We start from the raw sequence: 27,133 nt of genomic DNA on the forward strand, positions 1-27,133 counted from the left end.
TTCCTGAGCATGTAGATATTTTCTATTTACTTTTTAAAATTTTTATTTTCTGGCTTACTTGCCTCATTGTCTGAGAATGTACTCTGTTTGATTTAGATCACTTGAAATTTGTTGGGACTTGCTCTATTGCCTAGCATTTCATAAACATTCCATACACACTTGAAAAGAATGTGTGGCGTGTAGTTGGGGTGCAGTCTATATATGTCCAGTTGGTAAAAGTTTGCTTATCCAGTTGTTCAGTTTTGCATTTGGTTGTCCTGTCAGATACTTACAAATATAACCCATTCTAGCTACAGATATATCTATATCTCATTGCAATTGCATTTCTTCTTTTTTGTTGTTCTTTTTGGTGCTGGTATTGGGGCTTGAACTTTGAGCCTCTTGCTCTCACTTGGCTGGCACTCTACCATTTGAGCTACACTTCCATTTTCAGCTTTTTGCTGCTGCTTAACTGGAGATAAGTCTCTTGGACTTTCCTGCCCTGCCTGGCTTCAAACTGTGATTCTTAGATATCAACTTCCTGAGTAGCTAGCTAGGATTATAGGCATGAGACACTGGCATCCAGATAAATTTAAATTTTTTTTTTGTAGCACTGAAATTTGAACTGAAAGCCCCATGCTTGCTAGGCAGGCACTCTACTGCTAAGTCACATCTCCAAGCCCTTCCTTCAAGTTGTATAGTTCATTTTCAAGAGTGTCTAGTGAGTACCTGTACCACTGCTTCATTTATTCACCCTTGGTCTCTCCATTTCTGTATCCCATCTTACAGTCCCAAGGACAGCTAAGTGAACAAACAAGACAAAAGAAAACAAACAAAACCCTGATTTCCACTCCCTGGAGTTCATTTCTCTTTTGTTTTGCCAGTCCTGAAGCTTGACCTCAGTGCCTGAGCACTGTCCCTGGCTTCTTTTTGCTCAAGGCTAGCACTCTACCACTTGAGCCACAGTGCTTGCTACTTCTGGCTTTTTCTGCTTATGTGGTACTGAGGAATTGAACCTGGGGCTTCATGCATGCTAGGTAAGCACTCTTCCAGGAAGCTACATTCCTAGTCCCTCAGGTATCCTTTATACCACTTATCTGTCCTGTTGTGATTTCCATTCTTTTGTCTTTCTATACTTTATTCTAGATGTTTGCCTTTGATATATGTTCCCATTCACTAATTTCTTTTTCTTTTTCTTTTTTTCTTTTTTTTTTTTTTTTGCCAGTCCTAGGCCTTGGACTCATGGCCTGAGCACTGTCCCTGACTTCTTTTTGCTCAAGGCTAGCACTCTGCCACTTGAGCCACAGCGCCACTTCTGGCCGTTTTCTATATATGTGGTGCTGGGGAATCGAACCCAGGGCTTCATGTATACGAGGCAAGCTCTCTTGCCACTAGGCCATATTCCCAGCCCTCACTAATTTCTTCTCTAGCTAGGACTAACATGCTGTAAAGTCTACCCTATCCTTTCATTTTTTATTTTCTTTATTGTGTTTTTCACTTTACACATTTTCACTTGGCCTTTTCCAATGACATTTTTGCTCTTTGAAATTTCCACTTGTGCATTTTACTTCCAAGGACATTCTAAAACATCCTTATCTGTCTGATAATTCTAACATCTGACCTCCCTGAGGGCTCTGTGTCAGTAGCTCATTGTTCCTCCCTGCTTACTTCATGTTATCTTGTTTCCTCATATGTCTTTTGTCCTTTATTTTTGTGTTGGATCTTGTATGAACATTCTTCCTAGTCTTGGGGCTTGAACTCAGGGCCTAGGTGCTGTCCCTTAGATTTTGTGATCAAGACTAGAACTCTACCACAGCTCTACTTTTGGCTTTTTGTTTGTTAATTGGAGATAAGAGTCTCATGAACTTTCCTGCCTGGACTGGTTTTTGAATCTGGATGCTTACTTAGATCGTAGCCTTCTGTGTGGCTAGTATTACACAAGCCACTGCTGCCTCGCTACATAGGAAGGATTTGAAGCCTATTGGGATTATCTTCTTCTACAGGAATAGATAAATTACTTGTTATATTAGGAAAAATGTGTTTTGTTGAAAAACCAAGCAGGGAAAAAAGTGGGAAGTATATGTAGAAATACTGTGCTCTTCCCTTTTGTGCCCGTCCTAGGGCTTTAACTCAGGGCCTGGGTGCCATCCCTGTGCTTTGTTGCTTAAAGATAGCATTCTACCACCTGAGTTAGAGCTCTACTTATGTTTTTTTTTTTTTTTTTGATGCTTAATTAGAGATGTAACTTTCTTGCCTTGGCTGGCTTTGAACCTTCATCCTCAGATTTCAGCCTCCTGAGTAGCTAGGATTACAAGCATAAGCTACTAGTGCCCAATGGCCTATTCTACTTTTAAATAGAACGGTATGAGAGAGACTCAACTGACAGGGCAAAGGCTTGAAAGAGGTAAAGGCATGAGCTATGGAGATCTCAAAAAAGTCTTTCTGCCTAGAGCAGAGCAAGTAGGAGAGTGGTGGGAGACTGAATGGAACTCTAGTTTCTTCTAAGATGAGAAGGAATCAGAGGGCTATGTGCGGAGGTGTGATATGATTTGATTTGAATTTTTTCAAGACTGGTTAGGCAGCTACTTTGAGAATAAGCTGGAAGGGGTGGGGTCGAGGCAAAGGGGAGATGATCATGGATCAGACTGGCAAGAAGTATACAGTTTGAAGGCAAAGCAGGATTTGTAGATGGGTTGAAGGAAAAGTCTGAGAGAACTGACAGGAGTCATTAGAGCTTGAGCAGTTTAAGGCTGGAGTTGTTAATGATGGTGCCAGGCAAGACTGTGGTGGAGCACATTAGGTAGAGTATGCTTGGAGATCAGAGTATTGAGTTCTGGAGGGCCTGGGGGCATGGCTCAAGTGGTAGAGCTCTTGCCTAGCAAGAGCAAGTCCCTGAGTGAAAACCCCAGTAACACACACACACACACACACAGACCCGATGACATGATGCTGAGGCTGGTTCTGCAAGTCCCTGAGTTAAAACCCCAGTAATGGGGCTGGGAATATGGCCTAGTGGCAAGAGTGCTTGCCTTGTATACATGAAGCCCTGGGTTCGATTTCCCAGCACCACATATATAGAAAACGGCCAGAAGTGGCGCTGTGGCTCAAGTGGCAAGAGTGCTAGCCTTGAGCAAAAAAAAAAAAAAAGAAGCCAGGGATGGGCAAAAACAAAACAAAACCCCCCAGTAAAACACACACACGCGCGCACACACACACACACACACACACACACACACACACACAGCATGCTGAAGGCTAGTTCTGAGATACTCAGAAGAATCTTTTTTTTTTTTTTTTTGCCAGTCCTGGGGCTTGGACTCAGGGCCTGAGCACTGTCCCTGGATTTTTTTTTTCTCAAGCCTAGCACTCTGCCACTTGAGCCACAGCGCCACTTCTGGCTGTTTTCTGTATATATGGTGCTGGGGAATTGAACCCAGGGCCTCATGTATACGAGGCAAGCTCTCTTGCCACTAGGCCATATCCCCAGCCCCACTTCTGGCCTTTTCTATATATGTGGTGGTGGGGAATTGAACCCAGGGCTTCATGTATGCGAGACAGGCACTCTTGCCACTAGGGCATATCCCTAGCCCCAGAAGAATCTTAAGTAGAGCCTGGCACCAGTAGCTCACACCTGCAATCCTAGCTATTCAGGAGGCTGAGATCTGCCACCTTTAGGTAGACAAGTCCAGGAGATTCTTATCGCCAATAAAGTACCAACAAAGTAACGTGGAGTTGTGGCTTAAGTCATAGAGCATTATTCCTGAGCCAAAGAAGCTCAGGGACAGGGCCCAGGCCCCGAGTTCAAGCCCCAGGACTGGCAAAAATAATAAAACAAAAAACATAAACAAAACAAATAAAAACCCAGAAAGGTCTAAGTAGAAATGCTAAGAAGTTGTAGGATAAGAGTCTGAAGCTAAGGAGAAAACTGGGCTGGAGTGAGAGGTTTGGGTGTCCTTCTGCAGGGTAAAGAAGGAACTTCAAGCATGTTAAGAGATGACTAGGGAATGTAATGGAACAAGAGACATCTAAATGGCTTTGGGATTTTCAAGGAGTAGAAAACTACGAGGCTGGGGCTGGGAATATGGCCTAGGGGTAGAGTGCTTGCCTCGCATACATGAAGCCCTGGGTTCGATTCCTCAGTACCATAGACACAGAAAAAAGCCAGAAGTGGTGCTGTGGGTCAAGTGGTAGAGTGCTAGCCTTGAGCAAAAAGAAGCTCAGGGACAGCGCCCAGATCCTGAGTTCAAGCCCCAGGACTGGTGAAAAAAAACCCCAAAACAATAACAACAAAAACTAAGAGGCTGTGGCCATGAGAAAGGAGGAGAGAAAGGTCAGGGAAGGAAGGAAAAGATGTGATGGGGGAATTCGTTGGGACTATGTATGTTGTTCATCAGATCAGGATTAGAATGGAGCTGAGTGAATGGCAAACAGCCTGTGTTTCCCATCCCCACGCTCAATTCCCCCAACTCCTGCCATGAAGACATGGAGGGCTGTTCATTTTTGTCAGGCTCCTATCCCCACCCCCCCTTTTTTTTTTGCTGGTCCTGGGCCCTATCCCTGAACTTCTCTGGAATCAAGGCTCTACCATTTGAGCCACAGTACCACTTCTGGCTTTTTCTGAGTAGTTTATTGGAGATAAGAGCCTCATGGATTTTCCATCCTGGGCTGGCTTGGCCCTGTGCTCCTGGGATCTCAGCCTCCTGAGTAGCCAGGACCACAGGTGAGAAAGAGCCGCTGGGCTGGAGGGGGGCAGGCGGCCAACCCCCTGCTCTTTTGCAATACTCCCTTCACAGGATCACAGTTTGAAGCCAGCCAGGGCAGGAAGTCAGTGTGACTTTTATTTCCAATTAACCACAAAATACCAGAAGTGGAGCTGTGGTTCAAGTGTTACAGGGCTAGCCTTAAACACAAAAGCTCCAGGACAGGGTCCAGGCCCAGAGTTGGGATGGGGTGGGGAAGAAGGGTGGCGCAGGGGCGGGGCTTTCTCTGTTCAGGTCTTGGGACAAGGATGGCCCCCAACACCCAGTGGAAGCACTGAAAGGGTCAGGTAGTCACACAAACTAAACATTTCTTGGGTCAGGACCTTTGCAAGGCTAAGAAAAGCTACCTACCAAAGAAACAGGTATGGGCAGCAGTCCTTGCCCTCAGTGTATTAGTATTTACTTGACTGGAGCAGTGGGCTTGTGAAGGGCCAGTCTTCTCTAAGAGGCTACCACAATTGGAAACTAAGAACCTGGCTCCAGGGTCTTGTTTCCCCACTCCAGGCTTACCCTGAGCAGAGGAAAGGTAGGTAGGACTCCTCCCCTCCAAACCTCTCAGCAATTCTGGAAATGACTCACCTCCCCCTCCCTCAGCAGTGACCCCGGGGCCAACCCTGGATGAGTTCACGCTCCACTCCTCTCACCCAGCCAAGACAATTGCTCCGTTGAGATTTTGGCTCCCTGGGGGTAAGGCTGGTCGGGGCACCTCTGAGGTTCCTAGAGAGGCTTCAGGGAGGATGCAGAGGAGCTTTAAAAAAAGCCGGACAGACCCATGGCCTTCCCAGTACACACTTGTCCCTGTCTGTGAGTTCTAATTGCGCAGCCATTCAAGAGTATTTTATACCAAACACAGTTTCATAAGGTTTGATGTGTTGGGGGAGGATCGCTTTGTTTCTTTCTGGCTGGTGGGACTGAATCTAGACGGGTGCATGCCAACACCGCCTCTACCTGAAAGTCTTAGCAAAAAACTTTTCTTTTTTGGACACCAACAATTGCTCGGGGTTTGGGAAAGGAAAGCAGCTAGAAGAGGCCCCCAAAGTGACCTCAAAGAGACCCCGAAGGCTTTTCGGGAAGAGAGTTACAGGAGTATTATCAGACCTCCCTCTCTTGGTGGGTGGAGATGGAGGTGAGACAACTGGACTGCTGGAAGGTGGGGCGCTAGAGAGTACGGGGTCACCTGGACCTGGGTGTGCACTCAGGGCTGCACAACCCGAGGGCGGGGACGGAGCTCAGCCCGGGGCGCCGGGCAGCGCAGCTGCTGGCAGGGTGCGGGCCGGGAAGCCCGGCCGGCGCCCGGTCGCCACCCACCTCCCCCCGCGGCAGGCCGCACGGGGCATGGCCCCGCACCCCCTCCGGCCCCCGAAGCCAGCGCGGCGCCCTCGCCCCACCCCCGGCCCCGCCGCCGGGGCTCTCCGCCCAGTGGGAACCGGGCAGTTGCACCGAGGTGGACACACCCTTCCCCACGTCCCAGACCCTCCGGGGGACCCTCCCCCGGCGCGCCCCGCCCCTCACTCAGCCTCCCCCATTACCTGCCCCGGGGGGGGGGGAGTGGGAGGCTCGGTCCGCGGCCGGACCCCGCGCAGTACGAAGCCATCGCCATCGAGAGGGTCGCAGGCCCTCCCCACACCGGCCGGGAGGAGTCGCCGCCACGAGCCGTGCACACCGGGGGTAAAAGTTGCGTGGAGCTCCTTCCCCCTCTTCCTCCCTCCCCGCAGTTGCGCTCCGACGGCTGCGGGCCGCTCGGTTCCCGGAGTCTCCCCCCCCCCGCCCCCGGTGGCCTCGGGGCGGCGCGGGGGTGGCGGTCGTCGCGCGGCCCGGGGCGGGAGGCGCGGCGGCCCGGAGCCCGCGCGGCGCCCGGAGTTCGCGGGGCCGGGGCGCTCACGTGCGTGCGTGCGTGCGCTCGGGTCCATCCATCCACCCACCCATCCATCACGCGGCGGGCCGCCCGGCGCCGCCAGCGGCGGGGAAGCGGCGGGCTGGCGGCGTGCACATGCGGGGTGGCGGGTCCGCCCGGACCCGGAGGGTGGCGGGGCCGAAGGAGCCCGCGTGGAGGCCACGGCGGGGGCCGGGAGACCCGGGAGGGGAGGGAGGAAAACAACAACAACGAAAAACACCCCCCTCCCATCCCCCCGAAGCTGCCTTTTAGAAATGGGTTGAATCTCCCCGGCACAACCCGGGGAGGCCGAGGCGGGGGCCGGGCGGCGGGCGCGGGGGGCCGGCGGGGACGCCGGGCAACTTTCCGGCGGGAGGCGCGGCCGGAGGGGGCGGCGCCGGCGCGGGAGGCGGGAGTCGGGGGCCGGGGGGGGGGGGGGAGTCACTTTAAAGGCTCTTTCTTACCCATAATGCTTTGTGGGGACGTTGACAAGTGGATCCAAGATGGCGTAGAAAGTAATGACAGGTAAGTCCTGACTTCCCCGTTCTCTGCTGCCGGGGCCGCTCCACCGGCCCCTGGAACCCTCCAAGGGGGAACCCCGACTCTCCTCCCGTGCCCGGAGTCCCGAGGGGCTCAGGCCCGAGGCGGGTTGGGGGTCCGGGTGACCCGCGGCGGGGCCTGGGAAGCGGGGCTCTTCGAGGCGAGGCCCGGACGCTGGGGCTGTTTACAGCTTTTTCTCCCCCCCGCTCCGTCCCCTTCCTCTCCGCCGGGGGCCGCGGCGCCCGGGGCCTAGGCCGAGGCGGGGGGGGCGGGGTGGGCTTGCACCGCGTGGGGGGGCCCCCGGGAGGCCGCGGGAGGCCGCCCGGGCGCGGGCCGCCCCGGGACGAAGCCCCCCGCCGGGGGGCGGGGAGCGCGCCGGCCTCCCACGCCCCGCCGCTTTCGGCCCTCTGGGCCGGGGCCTCCTCCCCGGGAGGGCCGGAGCCGCCCGGGGGCGCCAGGAAAAGTGGGTCAGGGGTGCGTCCCCTCCCCTCCGAGGGCTCCCGGCCCAAGATGCACTTTCCGTGCTCCCCCACCTCCACTTCCCCGTCCCCTTCCTTCGGAAATGCTCTTTGGCCCCCAAGTGCATCCACCGATAATTAAATCAGGCTGCCCCCTCTTCCAGGAAGTTTCCTCTAAGAGTTGCCTTCTCAAGGGTTCAGAGATACTGCAAAGACCTAGAGAACTTTGACTGGTTTCCCCGCCCCCAAACTCATTCAGACTCCCCACTCTCCGGCCCCCCCCCCCAGTGACTTCTGCACCCCCCACCTTTGCTAAAGATCCCTCAGGCCAATCCGGAAGCCAGGGTTTTGGTACCCATTTGGGATTGGGACCCTTAGACTTTTTTTTGTTTGCAGCTTAAAAGTGGACATTCTTCCCTACAACTTACACTTTTCAGGCAAATCATTTATAGAATTAAAAAAAAGTCTTCACGGACAGTAGAAGTCCTTGAACCCTGGGAAATTGGGAGGTGTGGTTTTGGCGTCTTTGGCTAGTTTAGTTTTTTGTGGGACTTGAACTCAGGGCCTGGGTGTTGTCCCTGAGTTCTGTCAACGCTAGTGCTCTACCACTTTGAGCCACAACTCCATTAACAGTTTTTTGGTGGGTAATTGGAGCTAAAGGTCTTAAGGACTTTTCCCTACTGGGCTGGCTTTGAACGGTGATCTTCAAATCTCAGCCTCCTGAGTAGCTAGGTGTGGGCCACTAACTCATAGCTTAGTTTGTTCTTAATTTTGCCTCTTGACCCAAATTAATGAGGTTTCTTTTCTTACATTCCTTCCTTTTTTTTTCTTTGAAAGTGTGGTTAACCAGTGCTGGAAAAAAGTGACTGTTTTGAACTTTGAGAGTATTTTATAATCTACTTTATTGTAAGGAAGTGTTTTCTCATTTTAAGGTAAAAGAAACATTCATCTACACAGCTGCACGTACTGTACCACTTTTGCAACTTTTTCCATGGGAAATTTATTTGTCCTGTTACTTCAGGCTGATAAAAGTGTTTGCCACTGATAATGCCTGTTACTGATGTTGTATAGACACGTTTTACTTTTCTATTTACCTCAGGAATTGGATGAAGTAATTGATCACTAATGAACTACAGTGCTGGTGAGATGTGTAAGGTGAGACTGGAGTTTTAAAACCAATTTCCCTTTTTCCTTTTTTATCTTAATCAGCTTATAAGGGTAATACTGAAACTAAGTGATTTGGTGGGGCTATCTTTAGTTTCCAAATATATTACTCAGTCAAATGGGGTTTGGGCAGGGCTAGATTTAGAAAGGAAAAATATGTCAAATGTGCTAGTCTTTTTAGTGACTGCAACATACATAAACATAGTGGAGCTTGTCTAGAGCCAAATGTTATTTGCAGCTATCCAGAGTCTTCTCTGAGGTAATTATAGTTTGCCTCTTCAAGTTTCCTTGTGTAACTTTAATTGGATGTCTTAATTTATATTTCCTTTGATGTCCACTGCTAATTTATCTACATTGAATGTAAGTGATTGTTTATTGTGAATCCACAGTTTGTTGGAGTTGTAAAGTACACTGTGGGACTATATCCTTTCCATTGAAAAGAATTATTTTAGGCTGGTCAATCACTTGCCTCTATTTAATTTATTTATATGAATTATTTCTTGTGGTCTTGGAGCTTCACATATGTCAGGCTAATGTTCTGCTCCTGGAGTATACCCCCTATCCCAAAGTGGAATAGCAGTTGTCTTTCTAATAATTATCTTGAAATAAAAATGATAGTGCTGAGGTTATTAGGGATAAGACTAGTTTGTCACTATTTCCTGGTATGTGTGGTTTTTTTTTCAATCTAGCTTATTTTGTTTTGAATTTAAAGGATATTATTGCTGTGGGATTAGTGAACATACTATATATTCTAGAGAAAAGTTTGTGTCTTTAATTTTTTATTGTTTTTTTTTTTGTTTGTTTTTTTTTTTTTGGCCAGTCCTGGGCCTTGGACTCAGGGCCTGAGCACTGTCCCTGGCTTCTTTTTGCTCAAGGCTAGCACTCTGCCACTTGAGCCACAGCGCCGCTTCTGGCCGTTTTCTGTATATGTGGTGCTGGGGAATCGAACCTAGGGCCTCGTGTATCCGAGGCAGGCACTCTTGCCACTAGGCTATATCCCCAGCCCCAATTTTTTATTGTTTTAACAGTGATGTACAAAAGGGTTACATTTACATAAGTCATGTAAAGGGCTCATTTTGTTTTGGATAGTGTATATATGTATGTTATGTATATGCACACAGATACACACACTTACACACACACGTAGGGTGAAAGTCCTGGGGCTTGAACTCAGGGCCTGGGCACTGTCCCTGAGCTTGTTTTGCTGAAGGCTACCACTCTACCACTTGAGACACAGTACTACTTCATACTTCAGCCTTTTCTGTTTATGTGGTACTGAGGAAGCAAACCCACATATACACACACATATATATTGTATGCATACGTATACACACATATGTATATGTGCATATATTGTATACATATATGTTGATATGTGTATACACATGTATATGTGTATATATGTATATACATATACATACATTATGTATGCATATATACAGACACACACACACAGCAGATTTGAACTCAGGTGCTCCCAGTTGCAAGACAGTCACTCTACCTCTGATCTTTGCCTTCAGTCCTATTTTTTACTGGCTATTTTTGAGATAGGGTCTTGCTTCCTGGCGATGCCTGCACCAAGATGTGCCTATTTTACGCTTCCTATTGTTGCTGGAATGACAGGTGAGCCACTATGTTCAGCTTCCCTATGCTGAGATGTAATCTTAGGACTTTTCTGCCTGGGCTGGCTTAGAGCTTAGGATGACAAGTAGGTGCCACTCTTTCCAGCTATCAATTGAGAAGAAGTCTGGAAACCATTTTCTGCCTAGGCTGGCCTTGAACCTCTTTCCTCTCATTGTTTATCTCCCAAATCCCTAGATAGGTAGAATTGCTGTTTGCATCTTTTTTTTTTTTTTTTTTTTTTTTTGCAAGTCCTGGGCCTTGGACTCAGGGCCTGAGCACTGTCCCTGGCTTCTTTTTGCTCAAGGCTAGCACACTGCCACTTGAGCCACAGTGCCACTTCTGGCCATTTTCTATATATGTGGTGCTGGGGAATCGAACCCACGGCTTCATTTATGCGAGGCAAGCACTCTTGCTACTAGGCCATATCCCCAGCCCCATGTTTGCATCTTTTTTTTTTTTTTTTTTTTTTTTTTTGCCAGTCCTGGGCCTTGGACTCAGGGCCTGAGCACTGTCCCTGGCCTCTTCCCGCTCAAGGCTAGCACTCTGCCACTTGAGCCACAGCGCCGCTTCTGGCCGTTTTCTGTATATGTGGTGCTGGGGAATCGAACCTAGGGCCTCGTGTATCCGAGGCAGGCACTCTTGCCGCTAGGCTATATCCCCAGCCCTGTTTGCATCTTTTTTAAACCAGTTTTTTAACTTCAAAAATGTTTTACTATGATAGTTTTAGGAAAGTGTAATTATGGTCAATGAGTAGGTTATTTCTGTTTTTTTTTTCTCTCATTAACACGTTTGGCATCTGGATTTTAACTCTTCTCATTCATTTTTCACATCTATTGTTATCTTTAAGAAGGAGCTCCGGTGTTTTTTTATTTTTCCTTTCAAATTGAGGCATATAATTAACAGTTTCCTTTAAAATACACACTAAAGGGGCTGGGAATATGGCCTAGTGGCAAGAGTGCATGCCTCCTGTACATGAAGCCCTAGGTTTGATTCCTCAGCACCACATATATAGGAAACAGCCAGAAGTGACGCTGTGGCTCAAGTGGCAGAGTGCTAGTCTTGAGCAAAAAGAGGCGGGGGACTGCTCAGGCCCTGAGTCCAAGCCCCAGGACTGGCAAAAAACCCCCCCAAAAAACACAACACACTCAAGGAAAAAAATTAAGGAAAGGAAGGTGGACATAGACCAAGATTCTTTGGTAAGTGCACATACCATATTTGTTTGTGTTAAAACTCAGCACTGCTTATGTATGTTATGTATAATTTTAATTTTAATTCTTAGCAGAGCACATATGGACTTCTAAATTGATGTTCTGTTTGCAGATGGAGGGGTATTTATGCCTTAGACCTCCCGATTTCAACTTTTGATCTTGTTATTTTAAAACCTGTAGATAATTCTGTGGAAGGTCTACTTTGTGCCTAAAGAAATATTTATCTAGTCTACAATTGGATATTTATCAGTAGGTGATCGTGTGTGCTTAGTGTTGATTGGCTTGAACTGTCAAGATATTTTCAGAGTTTCCAGTCATGTAGACAAGTGTTAGTATTCACTTCAAAGTGAAACTAAGGGTGGGTCACTGGACAACTTGTTACACAGAGTTCTAAAATGGGAATTACCATAGTATAGTATTGAGGGTTGTGTCTTTGTGCTAGATAAAGGCCTTGCTTTTTTAGTTTGTCCTTTTGGCTGGTAAGCTAGGACACTATTTTTAGGTAAGGTAGTAGTTTTTGGGAGTCAGTAAGTACAGTCCTGTACTTTTCTGTCAGCTGGGAAACTTACTTTTTGGAGTAATTAGTAAGAAGTTTCATTTCCTAATAGCACAGATATTCAATTTTCCTTATCTTAAAGACTGTGTACATTTAAGGACTGTCCAGTTTTCACTGGAAGGGGGCTGATGCCAAAATAACAGGAGAAGTCATTCCTGTTTGCAAAGGGCTTTGTGTAATTTAAAAATGTACAGCATACTCATGAAAGGCTAAGAATAGTGCAGAGGGACCTACAAGTGAGTTGACTAGATCTTGTAAGTGCATCTGTGTTCACTGTCTAGGAAGCTGGTTTGGCATTAATATTGAATGCAGATTAGTTCATAATTGTCAGGCTATATTTAAGCTACAAATACAGGCACATACAAGAAATAAAGCACTTTGCCTGTTGTACATGGAATATTTTGGGCCAAATGTATCTATAATTATGCAAGGGACAGAGAGGAACTACTTAAGTAAGTTGTTAGGGCTGTTTATTTTCATAGATTTAGGTAAATGCATTTGCAAATGTAATTGGATCTCCAAATATTTTGAACTGTTTTTCAAAGGGAAGTATAACATGGCTCATGCCTATAATCTCAGCTTCTCAGGAGGCTGAGATCTGAGGATGGTGGTTTGAAAGCCAGGCTTGGCAGGAAAGTCCATGGAGACTTATTTCTAGTTAACTGCCAAAAAAAGTAGAAATAGAGCTTAATGCGGATGATAGAGTGCTAGCTTTGAGCACAAAAGCTCAGGAACAATGCCCAGGTCCTGAGTTCAAGCTCCAGGACTGGCACACAAGGAATTACACACACACACCCCACAGACACAGACACAGAAACAGTTTATTTCAGTTCTTGGGCATGTCAGGATTACTTTTGTAGCATTGGCTTCAGGAGAATAAAGCCTAGCATTCTTACTACTTCCAGGGTGGTGGGAATAATATTTGAGGCATTCTGGAACTGATTTAATATAAGTTCTTTCTTTTTTCTTTTGTGGTTTGCACTTGGCCTAAGCACTGTCCCTATGCTGCTTTTGCTCGAGGCTAGCACTCTACCACTTAAGGCATACCACTTCTGGCCTTTTCTGTTTATATGGTACTGAGGAATTCAACCCAGGGCTTCATGCAAACAGTCTATCTCTAAGCCACATTCCCAGTCCTAGTTTTTTTTTTCTATTGATTTTTATTTTATTATTTAAAGTAGTTGTACAAAAAATGTTACTATTCAACCAGTTAATTTATAAGTACAATGCATCTTGTTTCTTATTTATTTTTTCTTGTCCTGGGGCTTCGACTCTGGCCTGAGCACTGTGCCTGGCTTCTTTTTGCTCAAGGCTAGCACTCTAGCACTTGAGCCACAGTGCCACTTCCAGCTTTTTCTGTTTATGTGGTGCTGAGGAATTGAACCCGGGGCTTCATGCATGCTAGGCAAACACTGTACCATTAGGCCACATTCCTAGCCTGGAGAATTTTCTTTTTTTCCTTTCTTTTTTTTGCCAGTCCTGGGGCTTGGACTCAGGGCCTGAGCACTGTCATCCCTGACTTCTTCCTCAAGGCTAGCACTCTACCTCTTGAGTCCCAGCACTACTTTTGGCTTTTTCTGTTTGTCGGGTGCTGAGGAATCGAACCCAGGGCTACATGCATGCTAGGCAAGCACTCTACTGCTAAGCCACATTCCTAGCTCGAGAATTTTCTTTATGGTGGAAGTTTTCATTGGGATTGGATGTGTGGCTCAGTTGGTAGAGTGCCAGTCAGTGAGTGAAATTTGTCAGGTACTGAGTTTGAGTGCCAGTCTCAGCTAAGAAAGAAAGAAAAATATTTCTATAATACACATGTTCCACTTTGTCAGCAAGCAGTATGGTTAACTAATATATATGTAAATATAAACATTTTTATGCATAAATTATGCATGGTTACAGTAAACTAATTTGGGCAGTGCACACACACACATATATATATAGATATATAGATAGATAGATAGATAGATAGATATGACAAAAAAGGTTAAAAAAAGAAAGCCTATGTTCTTCCTCTATCTAGTCTCCCTCCTTGGGTTGACCGTGGTAAATAACTAGATATCATTTAGCTGTTGGAAGGCCTCTGTTCCCAAGTTGTCCTGGCAGTAAGGAGAGTAGAGTGAGGGCTAAGGGAGGTGTGGTCATTGATGTAGAGTCTGGATGCTGTGTAGACTGTTTATTCCCTTCTGCTGTGATGTTAAATAATCGTGATAATCTCTAACTCCCATCAGTTTAAGATAACTGATGGATGTGTTAAGACACACAGACAACTAATTTTGTGGTCAAGCTGGTAAAGTTTTGGCTTGTTGATCTTTTTTTTTTTTTTTTTTGGCCAGTCCTGGGGCTTGGACTCAGGGCCTGAGCACTGTCCCTGGCTTCTTTTTTTGCTCAAGGCTAGCACTCTGCCACTTGAGCCACAGCGCCACTTCTGGCCATTTTCTGTATATGTGGTGCTGGGGAATCGAACCCAGAGCCTCATGTATATGAGGCAGGCACTCTTGCCACTAGGCCATATCCCCAGCCCCGCTTGTTGATCTTTGAATGTGATTGTGAATTGAATTTATGTAATCCTGGGGTTAGGGAATAGTGGTAATCAGTTATCATCTGTTAATTTTGTGATAAGCTAAACAATATATTTACTATGGGCTTTTAATAACTCATCATCTCCTTTAATTCTCCAACAACTCACAAGACAGTTGTCCTGTTTTGCAACAGGGTAGGGGAGGAAGGAGGGATTTAGGCCAGACTGTGAACTAACTAATGCAAAGTCACAAAACCAGTGAAGTAATATAGCTGGTGTTCTTTCTGGAAAGCATATGTGTGCTATCTCTACTTAGTCTAACTTCCTTCTTTTCCACTGGAGGAAAATAAGAAACAAAGGGGCCTGGAGTTGACTAGCCCAAGGTCACACAGCTCAGTAGTAGCAACATTAAAGCAAGCTTTCTTTTTTTTTTTTCTTTAAAATTTTTTATCTGTAGAGGTATGGTATATTATCTCAGGACTTCTGGCCCACTGCTGTTTTTGCCACATTTAATTGAGTACTGTGGACTGAAAGACCGGATAGTCCAGCAGTAGTGGAAACTCATGCATTAGAAGTGGTGTAACCATAGTCATTTGTTTCTTTGAGACCCGCTTTTGCTATGTAGCCCTGGTAGGGTATACATTTTTCTTTCTCCTGCTTTCAATTTCCTGAATGCTGGGATTATAGGCTGTGCCACCACTTGTGACAATCAATGGTGTTTTCTACCAAGTATTTAAAAGCACCCTTCTCTCTTTTTCAGAAATTATAAAGAGCTCTGATGGGCTCTTTGGGTGACACCCAGTGCAGTGAACTGCAGGTGAGTAGGTTTAGGAGAACAGTATGTAGAAAACAAAAAGAAAAAGCGGGAGTCCCCAGAAAAGGGACAGGATAGACTTCATCTTGCCAAAAGTGTGAAAAATGATGAGGCGGGACTGGTGGAGTGACTGAGGGTGTGTGAAGCAGTTGGGATCCGAGGAGGTGGGTTCTAACTGAACGGATTGTTTCTAGAACAGACTGACTGGTGAATGAAGTAAAAAGACTTCCTACTGCTCTGTCAGACTAGTTTGGGCAGATGTAAGGGTTGGTTCATCTTCCATTTCTGTTCCCAATGTGTAAGTGGACCGAGGAGACATACTCATTCTGCCCTGATGAACTTAAACATTGCTATTTTGTTATCTGTGTGTTGGGTATGTACTACTATACAGTGTTCTAGGATGATCTAAATACTGAGAATCTATCAGGGGTAGAAGGTTGGGCTTTTCCCCAATGTTATACTGTTTTCATTTATGCTATCAGCCCTTCTTACTATCTTTTGCTGAAATGCTTTCCAATTAAAGACAATTCTTGACTGCATATTATTTTACAGTAATTAATCTTGATCTTTGATGGCTGGAGAATGGAACTTGGAAGACTTTCTTTTCTTTTTTGACAGTCTTATGAATTGAACTCTGGGTCTTGTGTACACTAGAAGGTATATCTCCAACCCCTGGAACATAATTCTCATTCTTTTGGGGCATCAGTGCCAAAATTCTTTATTTTGGTACTGAGTGTTGAACCCAGGGTCTTCCACATGCTCAGCACGTGCTCTACCGCTGAGCTCCACTTTAAGCTTTAAAATTTTTGTTTCTTGATGTATTTTCAACCCGAGGCTTGTTAGATATCTCCCTCTAGAAAGCTTCAGCTTTTTTTGTGGGTTTTTTTTTTTTTTTGGCCAGTCCTGGGCCTTGGACTCAGGGCCTGAGCACTGTCCCTAGCTTCTCTTTGCCAAGGCTAGCACTCTGCCACTTGATCCACAGTGCCACTTCTGGCTTTTTCTATATATGTGGTGCTGGCAAATCGAACCCAGGGCTTCATGTATACGAGGCAAGCACTCTTGCCACTAGGCCATATTCCCAGCCCCAAGCTTCAACTTTTTATAAAGTGATTTACCATCCTGCCTTTCAAACTCTGGTTGATGAGATTACTAGCTGCCTACTCCTTACCTATCTACTTTAAGCTTTTTCTTCTCTTTTTTTTCTTTTTTTCCTCCCTTTCTCTCTGTCTCTTTCTCCTATTTCTTTTTAACTTAGGGCTGCGCTGCTGTCCCTGAGCTTTCTACCACTTGAGTCACAGCTCCACTTGTGGCTTTTTAAGCTGTTCATTGGTGGTAAGAGTCTCAAGTAATTTCCTACCTTGGCTGGTTTGGAATTGTGATACTCAGATCTCAGCCTCCTGTGTAGCTAAGATTACATTACAGGTGTGAGCCATTGGCGCTGGGCTTCTTTTTTTGTTCTTAGGGTTTGTTTTCATTCAGGGCTCCTTGACCTAGTTTGTTGATTTGTCCACAAGTCTATATAGTACAGTCTTCCCTCACTATATCGTGGTTCACTTATTGCACTTTATTCTATTATGGGTATTAAATAAAAATACATAAATAGCCCTCACCTTTTGTGGGGGATTTATGTCCCATAGACCCCCATGATAGGTGAAAATCCTCTTAAGTAGATACAGCGAGGGATGACTATAACACTGCTGCTTTTGGATTTTCACCTATCACAGGTGTCTCTGGAACGTAACTCTCAAAATAGGTGAGGGATCACGGTATTGCCTTTTAACTGATATAGTCCACTGCTGAGTCAGCACATTGGCATTAAGCTTCCCAGAGACTGTGTGTGTGTGTCTAGGACTTGGATTCAGGGCCTGGGCACTGAGCATTTGTACTCAAGGCTAGTGCTGTACCACTTGACCCAAGCTCCACTTCTGGCTTTTGGTGGTTTATTGGTGATAAAAGCTTCAGGGACTTTCCTGTCCAGGCTAGCTTCGAACCATGATCCTTAGATCTCAGCCACTTGAGTAGCTAGATTACAGGCATGAGCCACTGTCTAGCCTTATAGTCTTCTGAGGTTAATAGTGAACCTTAGGCTTGACTACTTGCTGATCATTTTAGTAAAACATGACTAATTCTCCTTCTGTTTTTTTTTTTTGTTGTTGTTTGCTTTTTTTTTTTTTGGCCAGTCCTGGGCCTTGGACCCAGGGCCCGAGCACTGTCCCTGGTTTCTTCCCGCTCAAGGCTAGCACTCTGCCACTTGAGCCACAGCACCGCTTCTGGCCGTTTTTCTGTATATGTGGTGCTGGGGAATCGAACCTAGGGCCTCGTGTATCCGAGGCAGGCACTCTTGCCACTAGGCTATATCCCCAGCCCCCTGTTGTTTGCTTTTGTACATGATTTATTCCACATGAGTTCAAGGGATTAATAAAAAACAAACAGTTGAGGTGCATTGTGCTTGAAAAAAGGGGTAAGGGTAGTCAGTCATAAATCATCATGGTCAGAAAGACATAGAAGTCCTCAGCTAAGGTTCAGGTGGAATTATAAGAGGTGGGTATTTCTCTTCTTGAGGCTAATCAGGAAGCCTTTCTGTTTCTTGGGCATGCCTAGAAGGTGTGTGTGTGTGTGTGTGTATTGGTACTTGGGGCTTAAACTCAGGGCCTTGTGCTTTCACTTAGCCTTTTTGCCCAATGCTTGCATTCTGTGAACTACACCTCTACTTCCTGCCCAAGGACTTTTCCTTCCTCAAGGACTTTTCTGCCCAGGCTGTCTTTGAACAGTGATCCTCAGATCTCAGTCTCCGGAGTAGTTAGTACTACAGGTGTGAGCTGCCAACGCCACTGGCAGTTGTTGGAACTTGCTTATGTTGGAGATGATATTAGAAAAATTGTTAAATGTTTTGAGTTTATTACTCTTAAAAAATTGATTTTCTTGGGCTGGGAATATGACCTAGTAGCAAGAGTGCTTACCTCCTATACATGAAGCCCTGGGTTTGATTCCTCAGCACCACATATATAAAAAACGGCCAGAAGTGGCGCTCTGGCTCAAGTGGTAGAGTGCTAGTTTTGAGCAAAAAGAAGCCAGGGACAGTGCTCAGGCCCTGAGTCCAAGCCCCAGGACTGGAAAAAAAAATTTTTTTAAAAATTTTCTTTCCTGGGGCTGGGGATATGGCCTAGTGGCAAGAGTGCCTGCCTCATATACATGAGGCCCTGGGTTCGATTCCCCAGCACCACATATACAGAAAATGGCCAGGAGTGGCGCTGTGGCTCAAGTGGCAGAGTGCTAGCCTTGAGCAAAAAGAAGCCAGGGACAGTGCTCAGGCCCTGAGTCCAAGCCCCAGGACTGGCCAAAAAAAAAAAATTAAAAAAAAAATTTTCTTTCCTGTACATTTGATTTAAAAATACATGCTTTTGATTTTTAGTTAGGATATGTACTAACTTAAAAAGTAATTAGATGATAAAGCATTACTGTGGTACTATGGTATGAGTTTCATAATCTTAATTCATGTGGAAGGGTTGCAAATCATCAACTCACGTTCATAATTTACCCAAGCCCTTTTATGTTAGTTATGTGTTATTGGTTGGTTTTCAGTTAACTCTTTAATCTACATCATTGCAGATATTATTGTATTTTGTTTTTTGTTGTATGTCTAGGATAAATTCTGGAATGTACATTATTATGTTACAGGATATGGATGTTTTTATGGCTTTCTGTGTACATCATCATGCTATTTTACTAGGGAATTGTGTGAATTTGTACTCCTAGCAGATTTATGGATGTATCTGATTTACCATAAGTTAGACAGAAATACTTTTTTTTTTTTTTGCCAGTCCTGGGGCTTGAACTCAGGGCCTGGCTCAAGGCTATCACTTTACCACTTGAGCCACAGCACCACTTCGGGTTTTATCTATTTATGTGGTACTGAGGAATTGAACCTAGGGCTTCATGCAAACACTCTACCACTAAGCCACATTTCCAGCTCAGAAATCCATTTTTCCCCCAGACCTATGTGTATGTGTGTGTATGTGTGTGCACGTGTGTGCATGTGTGTGCATGTGTGTATGTGTGTCGATCACTTGGTCTGGGGGCTTGAACTCAGGGCTTAGACTCTGTCCCTGAGCCTTTTTGCTTAAGGCTAGCGCTACACCACTAGAGCCACAACTCTTCTTCCAGCTTTTTTGGTAGTATATGGACTTTTCTATCCAGGCGGCTGGCTTTGAACTGTGATCCTCAGAACCCAGCTTCCTGAGTAGTTAGGATTACTGGCGTGAGCCACCAGCACCCGGCTCCAGACTTTTTTCCCCCTGATTTAATGGTGTGAAAAGGCACTGGCATCTGGTTGGTATAATACTGAATTTTACAATTTGAGTCATTTTGTTTGTATATCATGATATATCATGCAACAAAAATGTTGATGTGGACTTTATACAGCACGGCAGAATAACCAGCTAGTAAATAGATAGAAATAGAAAGTATGAGAGCATGTTCATTGAAAATGTTCATAAGGCAGAATGGTCTAAATAGTAAATGTTCTTAGGGATGGAATTTGGAAGGGAACAAACGGATTATTCTGAGAGACAACTCAGAAAGTACTTTTTGGGCAATCAGTGTCTATAATCTTATATCCACTGAGTTTTTCCATTATCATCAGATAACTGGGAACATGCCTTGTCTTAAGGAAGAGACTGCTTGAGGCTTAAATAGTTAGGGGTTCTGGTTTCTGATGTCCCTTTCTGGCTGCTTGGAGGGCTAAAAAGACCACTCACTACTGTCTAGGACATCTGTAATTCATCTATAGTATGTTCTTAGAAAAACTTTGCTTTGAAGGATTCAGAGATAAATAAAACATCCTTCCTGTTGACAAGGAGCTAATCATTTTGTAGAGAGAATAAGGATACCCTAAATTAAAGAACGAATAGGAATTTGATAATTTATTGTGAAAGGGACCCACAAGGTGCTTAAGGGAATAACTAGGAGTGGGTATGGGGAGTGATATTGCCCCCCTAAACAGATATCATGGAACACTTCAGCTGAAAGAGATAGCATTTCAACTGCTTGAAGATGAGAAGCAATGAAAAGAATAGGGCGTTGTAGTGGTAGAGTGGGAAATGTGGATGTCAGGAAACTCATATCCAAATTGCCTGGGACTATGGTTACATTAAAGCACACAGTGGAAGACAAGAATGCCAGTTGGTTAGGATTGAACTTTGCAGTGTCTTAAATGTCAGATCAAGGATGAATAATAATGGGTTGGGAGATAGGAGAATTGAGCAGCAGGTACTCTTAGTTAGGTCCAGGGTAGAGTTCAAATGAGAGGTAAAGGATTGAATTGGAAAGGAGATAATGGGATGTAAGAGGTATTTTGGAGGTTGATAAGAGGGGCTGATTGATTAGGTGGGTAAGGTAGGTGGGGAGCAGTCACTTCTCTAAAGTCACAAGTGAGGTGGTTGTTGCAAGAATGGGACATAAGGGATAGAACCTCAGGAGGAACAGTGGGCTAACTAAGCTTTAGGGGGTTGGGAGAGAGAAATGATGGGTTTAAGGAATTAGTAGAAAGTTTAAATCTCAGTTTTACATCTAGGAAGAACTTGAGAGATGTGTTACAGCAGCTGTTTAAGGAAATTTAGGTCTGAGAATGTAGAGGAATCAGCAATTTTTCAATGTCAGTTACAGTGTGAAGACTGGTGTTTCCTGATGCTGGGAATTGCTTCTCACTCTGGAAAATACTAAAGGTCCTCGCTCTGGTAGCAGTAAAGAATTGGACGTGGAATAGTTTGGGATGGAGAGTGACAACTTTTTGTTTTTATGGTGGTACTGGGGTTTGAACTCAGGAGCTTGCACTTGCTAGGCAGGTACTCTGCCACTTGAGCTAATCTGCTAGACCTCATTTGCATTAGTTATTTCTGTGATAGCATCTTGGCTTTATTCTCAGACTAATCTGGACTGTGATCTTCCTATTTGTGCTTTCCTTTGTCACTCATATTGTGCATGTGTAACCTTGCACATCTATTGATTAAGATGTAGTCTTGTGAATTTTTATGCCTGGGCTGACCTCAAACTGTGATTTCCCAAATCTCCCAGTCGCAACCAAACCATTATACCTGACTATGACTTTTTTACTTGAAAACTTTAGTATGGAAACCGTGTGTGTGTGTGTGTGTGTGTGTGTGTGTGTGTGTGTGTGTGTGTGTTGGCTTGAACTCAGGGGCTAGGGCACTGTCCTTGATCTGTTTTGATCTACCACTTTGAGCCACAGCACCACTTCCAGCTTTTTCTGAGTAGTTTATTGGAGATAAGAGTCTCATGGCCTTTCCTGCTTGGGCAAGCTTTGAACCACAGTCTGCAGTCCTCAGATCTCAGCTTCCAGAGCTAGGATTACGGGTGCGAGTCATTGGTGCCTGGCTTTGTAATGGAAACTTTTTGAGGTGGAAGAATGGGAAGAAGAATGTAATCAATCCCCATGTACCCATTATTCAGCTTTTCTTCTATATGTTGTTTTGTCTATTTCCTCTTCCACATCATTACATTGAAGCAAATGGGAGAAGTAACCTAATGATTGTAAAGTTTGTCTTTGCAAATAAAAAGAGTTTCCTGGTTTGGTCCTGTGTGTTCTATGGCTTCCAGAACTGCTTAGTGTGAAGAGAAATAATTAACTCCAGAACTCCTGTGCTGCTTCAGCTTTGTGTCTTTGGGCTAACTTAGGTCTCCAAAGTCTAAGCCTTCTTGTTTTTCATAACAATGAAACTTGTTACTTATTGAAAATTATAAAAGTGTCTGTGTTGAAGAAAACCCCCATTTATAATCCTTCTGTCCCCAAATACCCACTTTTATTTTTAATAATCTTTGAATTTGAGGATAATTTTATATTTATAGAAACATCATAAGTATAGGTTAGAGTTTATATACACTTTATTTTGTTGCCCTAACTGGGGCTTGAACTTGAACTCAGGGCCTTGACATCTCACTTGACTTTTTCTTTTTTTTTTTTTGGCCAGTCCTGGGCCTTGGACTTAGGGCCTGAGCACTGTCTCTGGCTTCTTTTTGCTCAAGGATAGCACTCTGCCACTTGAGCCACAGCGCCACTTCTGGCTGTTTTCTGTATATGTGGTGCTGGGGAATCGAACCCAGGGCCTCATGTATACAAGGCAAGCACTCTTGCCACTAGGCCATATCCCCAGTCCTCACTTGGCTTTTTCTACTCATGGCTGGTAATCTACTACTTGAGCCATGCTTCCTATCTGGCTTGTTGCTAGTTAAATGGAGATAAGAGTCTCATGGATTTGTCTGCCTAGACTAGATTCAAACTGAGATCCTCAGAACTCAGCCTCCCGAGAAGCTAGGATTTCAAACATAAGCCATTAATGCCTGGCTTCCTGTGTTCATCCAGTGTTAACATTTTTAATTTCCATGATGCATTTGTCATATCTGAGGAGCCATGGTTGGTATAACACTATTAACTAGTGTCTAGACTTTGGATTTCACCAGTTTTCCCTTAAGTCCTTTTTTTTTTTTTTTTTTGGGAACCAGTCCTGGGGCTTGAACTCAGGGCCTGAGCACTGTCCCTGGCTTCTTTTTGTTCAAGGCTAGCACTCTTATCACTTGAGCCACAGTGTCTCTTCTGGCCTTTTCTGTTTATGTGGTACTGAAGAATCGAACCCAGGGCTTCATGCATGCTAGGCAAACACTCTACCCCTAAAACATTCCCATCCCCCTCTCCTCTATGTCCTTTTTATGTTAAAAAAATTCCTTGGTGTTTTGTCATGTTAGTTTCCTGGGCTCTGATAGTTTCTCTCTTCTCTGTTTTTCACAATTTGAAGGAATGCTAGTCAGATATTTCATACATTGATGCTTCATAAATAGTCTCTCAGTTTGACTTTGATTAGACTGAAGTTAGTTTTTCAAGGAGATACTTTTAATATTTTATCTTTGTTTTTTAATGCAAAATATTCAGTACACATAGTTTATAAAGAGATTACTATTATAATCTACTTATTAAATGTACACATAGGATTTGTAAGTTTGTGCAATTTTAGACTCACTTTGATGATTTCCTATAATACCTTCTATAGGCAGCTATGTTCAGAGTTTCAAACATCGGGTCTGCAAGTATAATTTTGCTTTTTTGCTTTTTGGTGTTAGGGTTTAAACTCAACTTGGTGCTTGCTAGTGGAGTAATAGTTTTTATATCATAACCTACTGGAAGATTGAAGTTAGCCAAAATGGTGTGGGTATTGGTCATGTTGGTACACTGGTTTAATTATGTGGTTGGCTGTCTCACGAAATTATATTTTATTGAAAAAGCTCAGCTGCTTTGAATTATGTGATTACATGTCTTTTCAGATATTCTGGAAAGAAAAATTAAGAAATAAAGGAGCTGGGTGCTAGTGGCTAATGCTGTAATCCTAGCTACTTAGGAGGCTGAGATCTCACGACTTCAGACTGTGGTTGGAAGCCTGCCCAAGAAGGAAATGGCATGCAATTCTTTTTTTTTCTTTCTTTCTTTTTTTTTTTTTTGCCAGTCCTGGGCCTTGGACTCAGGGCCTGAGCACTGTCCCTGGCTTCTCTTTGCTCAAGGCTAGCACTCTGCCACTTGAGTCACAGTGCCACTTCTGGCCATTTTCTGTATATGTGGTGCTGGGGAATCAAACCCAGGGCTTCAAGTACACAAGGCAAGCGCTCTTGCCACTAGGCCATATCCCCAGCCCAATGCCATGGGATTCTTATCTCCAATTAATCACCAGAAAGCCAGAAGTGAATCTGTGGCTCATAGTGGTAGAGTACTAGCCTTGAGCAGAAGAGCTCAGGGACAGTTACCAGGCCCTGAGTTCAAGCCCCATAACTGACCAAAAAAAAAAAAAAGTCACCCAAAGAAAACCCCAGGATGACAATGAGTTTTCTAGAATGTAGGATGAATGCATGATCCTTTTCACCTTTCCTTTTCCCCTCTTTTCTGTAAAGTTCAAGCTCCATGACTAACAACAACCAAACAAAAACGCCCCAACACACACACACACACACACACACACACCCCAAAAAAAGGGTATAAAATGTTTTAATAAAATTTTCTGAGCAAGCAGTAACCTCTTGTAGAAGTTAGTTACTATAATTTCCTTGTTTCCCAAATATGCATTTTTGTTTCTTTATATCTTTATTGATAATAAGCCTATTAAATGATTTGAGAAGAGGCTCAAACTCTTCTGGAGATAACTTGGAATTACTGAAACTAAGAAGGTTATCTCCAGAATTATCTATAGAGGGGCTGGGGATATGGCCTAGTGGCAAGAGTGCTTGCCTCGTATACATTAGGCCCTTGGTTCAATTCCCCAGCACCACGTATGCAGAAAATGGCCAGAAGTGGCGCTGTGGCTCAAGTGGCAGAGTGCTAGCCTTGAGCAAAAAGAAGCCAGGGACAGTGCTCAGGCCCTGAGTCCAAGGCCCAGGACTGGCCAAAAAAAAAAAAAAAAAAAAAAAAAAAGAATTATCTATAGAATTGCTAGCAATTTGAAAAACAATTCAGAAAAGAATCAAAGTGATAGATGAAAAAAAACCCTTAGTTTTAGCTGATAATGAGAATTTGATTTTTCTTGTTCTTATCATTTCAGTAACTTAGATGGTAGAAAGTCCATAGGGTATTTCTTGATATATTGAAAACATTTTACTGTGCCTTGTAGAAGTCCATTTATTTAGAATTGAGAATTTGCCTTTTTGTGAAGGTATTTTTTCAAGGTAGAATGTGGCTTACGATCTTAGTTTCTACTTTTTTCTCAGTAGGCTTAGTTTCTCCATACTTGCATACTTGTTTTTTTGTTTTAGAGAAAAGTACAAGTCCAGCTGACTACTGAGTACAGTATAATAAAAGTTTGCAGAATATTTTGCCTTGTGTATCCTGTAGAGCAGATTTCAGTTTTAGATGAAAGCAGATAAATTTACCATAATACAATATTCTTCCTTTTGACTTGGTATTCTGACTGGAACTGAATCTGGTACAGGACAGTTCTTGGGATGCTTGGCATTTTAGTTATTCTAGGTCATCTCTTTGAGAAATTCAGTGAGGGCTGGGAATATGGCTTAGCGGTAGAGTGCTTGCCTTGTATGCATGAAGGGCTGGGTTCGATTCCTCAGCACCACATACACAGAAAAGGCTGGAAGTAGCACTGTGGTTCAAGTGGTAGAGTGCTAGCCTTGAGCAAAAAGGAGCCAGGGACAGTGCTCAGGCTGAGTGATTCCAAGCCCCAGTTCTGGCAAAAAAAAAAAAAATAGTTAAAGTACTTAATAAATGATTTAAGTGAATTAAATGGTTATCATGGGGATAAAAATGGCATAAGACATAACTTCTGCAAACAAGATAGTTGTATTGGGCCCATAAACATTTGCATGATATATTTAGTCGCAGTCAATAGGTGATTTAGGTGGCCAATAATCTGTAGTAAGTAATAATGCCTTTAGGAGAACATCTTAGAGTAGGTATTTAAGGGCTCATTAAAGGCTCAGGGCTAGGTGCTGGTGGCTCATGCCTGTAATCTTAGCTGCTCAGGAGGTTGAGCTCTGAGGATTAAAGTTCAAAGCTAGACTGGGCTGGAAAGACCATGAGCCTCTTATCTCCAGTTAACATTAGAAATCCAGAAGTGGTGCTGTGGCTCAAAATGGTAGTGTACTTGCCTTAAGTGCAAAAGTTTAGGGACAGTGCCATGGCTCTGAGTTCAAGTCCTAGAACCCTGTACAAACACACACACACACACATGAGCGCACACACACACACACGCACGCTCACGCTGAGTAGGATTTAGGCCAGAGAGAAGAGAGGAAAGGACCTTCTGGGCAGAAGCAACAATACAGAGACTCTTGACCATCTAGATTGTAAGTGGCTCAGATCCCTTGTAATGAGGTTGGATATTATTTTCTGGGCATTTCAGAACCATTGGGGCATCTCTAACGGGAGTACTTTTTTTGGCCAGTCTCTTGGGGCTTGAACTCAGGGCCTGAGCACTGACCCTGGCTTCTTTTTGCTCAAGGCTAGCACTCTTCCACTTGAGTGACAGAGCCACTTCTGGCTTGTTCTATATATGTGGTGCTGAGGAATTGAACCCTGGGCTTCATATATGCCAGGCAAGCACTCTACCACTAGGCCATATTCCCAGCCCCACATTGGGGCATCTCTAAAGTAATAATTCTTCACTTTTTTTCCTTCTAGAGGAAGCACAGCATACAACACACTCACCATGCCCCTGCTGCTTTGTGGGTAGAGGGGCAAATTTCAATAAGCTTTCTTCAATTCTGGGCTAGGGCACTGAGTTATTGTATGTATGTATGTATGTATGTATGTATGTATGTATATATGTATTTCCAGTCCTGAGTTATTTTAGTAACTGATCAGTCTGGTTTACCTTTCTGTGGTCACAACCCATTAACTTTCTAGTATAGTCTTGTTTCAGGATAAGTTAGTTTTCACAGGGAAAATTAAAATATATTATTAGGTAGACTAAAGCCAACTACTAACTTAAAAAAAAGTGAACTCCAAAATGTCAGCAATCCTCTTTTAAATTTTGTTATGCTAAGGAAATTTGAATACTATTATATTTAATCTTTAAAGTTTTTCTTTAATCTTTTTTTCCCCCTGTCCTGGGGCTTGGGGCCTGAGCTTCTTTTTGCTAT

At 44.3% G+C, this 27,133-nt stretch overlaps 1 protein-coding gene across 4 annotated transcripts in view; it reads left to right on the top strand.

The window, feature by feature from the left end:
* The first annotated feature begins 7,039 nt into the window (after positions 1 to 7,039).
* Helz (helicase with zinc finger) overlaps positions 7,040 to 27,133 on the top strand; it is a 146,815-nt gene continuing 126,721 nt past the window's right edge. For 2 of the 4 annotated variants that reach the window (XM_048366932.1, XM_048366935.1), the window contains exons 1-3: positions 7,040 to 7,137; positions 8,710 to 8,765; positions 15,437 to 15,493. The gene's annotated coding sequence lies outside the window, so the exon portion shown is untranslated. Of the gene's footprint in view, positions 7,138 to 8,709; positions 8,766 to 15,436; positions 15,494 to 17,872; positions 18,032 to 27,133 lie in introns of those variants that run through there. The other 2 variants (XM_048366933.1, XM_048366934.1) reach the window with 2 other exon arrangements.

Source organism: Perognathus longimembris, chromosome 17 (assembly GCF_023159225.1).
Source record: "Perognathus longimembris pacificus isolate PPM17 chromosome 17, ASM2315922v1, whole genome shotgun sequence".
Lineage (NCBI taxonomy): Eukaryota > Metazoa > Chordata > Mammalia > Rodentia > Heteromyidae > Perognathus > Perognathus longimembris.